Here is a 3,053-nt window from a genome sequence, read left to right on the forward strand (position 1 = left end):
GTGGTAATTAATCACCACTGGGTTTTTATTTTTTTGTGCTATAAATGAAAAAAGACAGAGAATTTTGTAAAAAAAATAATTTTTCTTTGTTTCTGTTTTAAAATTTTGCAAATGAGTAATTTATCTTCATAAATTTTGGCCAAAAATTATACTGCTACATATCTTTGGTAAAAATAACCCAAACCAGTGTATATTATTTGGTCTTTTTGAAAGTTATAGAGTCTACAAGCTATGGTGCCAATCACTGAAAATTGATTACTCCTGATGTACTGATGGCCTCTCATTTCTTGAGACACTAACAAGCCAGGAAAGTACAAATACCCCCAAATGATCCCCTTTTGGAAAGTAGGCATTCCAAAGTATTTAGTAAGAGGCATGGTGAGTTTTTTGAAATTGTATTTTTTTCCCACAATTCTTTTTTTTTTTTTCACCAAATTGTCATATTAACAGGTTATTTCTCTCACATGGCATATTCATACTTGCAACTACACCCCAAAATACATTCTACTACTCCTCCACAGTATGGTGATACCACATGTGTGAGACGTTTTCACAGCCTGGCCACATAGAAGGGCCCAACATGCAGGGAGCACCATCAGGTGTTCTAGGGACATAAATTACACATTTAATTGCACTTTTGAAGGCCCTGTAGCACCAGGACACCAGGACAATGCAAACGCCCAAAAATGACCCCATTTTCAAAGGTAAACACCACAACGTATATACTATGAGGCATAATGAGTCTTTTGAACATGTGATTTTTTTTTGCAAGTTTTTGGAAAGTGTGGAAAGAAAAAGAAAACACATTTTTTTTAACCTAAAGTTGTTCATAAATAAGATATTTCTAACACATAGCATGTACATAGCAAAAATGACACCCCAAAATACGTTCTGCTGCTTAGCCTGAGTATGGTGATACCACACGTGTGAGACTTTTACACAGCCTGGCCACATACAGAGGCCCAACATGCAGGGAGCACTGTCAGGTGTTCTAGGGGCATAAATTTCATGCCGTGCATTGATGTGGCACGGATGATCTCCTACACCGAAGGAGTGGTAAGGTGTGCAAAGAGCGTCCAACACCAGATCCGCCTCCAAAAAGATAAGGCGTTCAGAGAAAGGGTCCAACGGATTTCTTTAGGGGATTTGTAAGACTTGCGTAAACAACTGGCAGAACTGAAGAGATCATCAAGGTATCATCCGAGAGTCCCAAAGTCCATACGCTTCCTCGATAGTGGTGGTATGAAAGAAGAACAGGTCACTGAGGCTGTGTATTGACTACTGGACGCTGAATCGAAGGAGCATCCCCGACCAGTACACCACACCTAGGATAGAAGACGCCTTGCAGAGTCTGTCAGGGGCAAAATGGGTAAGTGTGCTAGACTAGAAGGGTACTACCAAATCCCCATGCATCCTGAGGATTGGGAGAAGACCACGTTCCTTACCCCAGTGGGGTTCTTTGAGTTTGACTGCATGCCTCGAAGGCCTGTCTGGTGCCCCAAAGGCTAATAGAGAAGACGGTGGGTGACATGAACCTGATCAAGGTTTTGGTGTACCTAGATGGCATCATTCTCTTTGGCAAGACCTTGGAAGAACACGAAGAGCGTTTGGAGAAGGTCCTGAAAACACTCCAGGGGGAGTTGACGCTGTCTCTGTAGAAGTGCCAGTTTTATCAATCCTCAGTCAATTACCTTGGCCACATTGTGTCTGCTGACGGAGTGGCCACCGACCCCCAGAAGCTTAAAGCAGTCACCTCCTAGCCAAGGCTTACTAATGTGACTGAGCTTAGGTCATTTCTGGGATTCTGCTCTTATTACAGAAGATTCGTCGAGGAATTTGCTAAAATAGCTTGCTCACTCAATGAGCTACTGAAGAATGAAGAGGAAGACGATGACCCAGATCTGACAAAAGTCTGTCAGACCAGCTGGAGGGCCCAGGAAACCCAGAGAGTCCATTCAGAAACAAGAAATATCTCATGCACAAGCCCGAGTTTCTGGCTCTAAAGTGGGCAGTAGTGGATAAGCTGAGGGATTACGGAGCAGAATTTGTGATCAAGACCGACAATAATCCCCTCACCTATATTCTTACTACCACAAAGTTGGACACCACAGGTGAGGTGCCATGTTGAACTTCCAGTGACCAGTATGATAGAGTGAGAGCGATAACACCAAATTTAACACACCTGCTCCCCATTCACACCTGAGACCTTGTAAGACTAACAAGTCACATGACACCGGGGAGGGAAAATGGCTAATTGGACCCAATTTGGACATTTTCACTTAGGGGTGTACTCACTTTTGTTGCCAGCGGTTTAGACATTAATGACTGTGTGTTGAGTTATTTTGAGGGGACAGCAGATTTACACTGTTATACAAGCTGTACACTCACTACTTTACATTGTAGCAAAGTGTAATTTCTTCAGAGTTGTCACATGAAAAGATATAATAAAATATTTACAAAAATGTGAGGGTTGTACTCACTTTTGTGAGATACTGTATATAGTACATACAGATATATAGATGGCTTGGCGTCCATCTGTATGTTTATACTTTGATTCACTGCACCACATCTAGCTTATTTTTCCATGTTGAAATAAAGCATGCATACAGTAGTAACATGTACCGATATTCTTGGCCTTTCTTCTCATGCAATATGATCCAACCCAATGTTTAGAAGAAGTTACACAGAGAGACGCTGGCGGATGAAGGATATGCCGCAAGGTTTACCTGTATCTGTCAGCGGGCATTGTCACATGATACCATGTCAACTTAGATCTGAAGAGGATAACATGGTGGCCTCACATGGAGACACCTCTGAGACAACCAGCCCGAGTTATAGACTACAGAGAGATTTACTGCTCTCCACAGACAGTCAACATGTTACACATCTGGATTTGTTCCAGTTTTTTTAATCCTCCAGGAAAACTTGATAATAACTCACAATAATATAATTCCAGGAACGCCAACGTTTATTTTTTATTATTGCCGACCTACCATAAGTTTAAGAGAGTAGCTTGCAATTTTGTGTTTCCCGAGGGAGTAGGCACAATTGCT

Source organism: Aquarana catesbeiana, linkage group LG12 (genome assembly GCF_042186555.1).
Source record: "Aquarana catesbeiana isolate 2022-GZ linkage group LG12, ASM4218655v1, whole genome shotgun sequence".
Classification (NCBI taxonomy): Eukaryota; Metazoa; Chordata; class Amphibia; order Anura; family Ranidae; genus Aquarana; species Aquarana catesbeiana.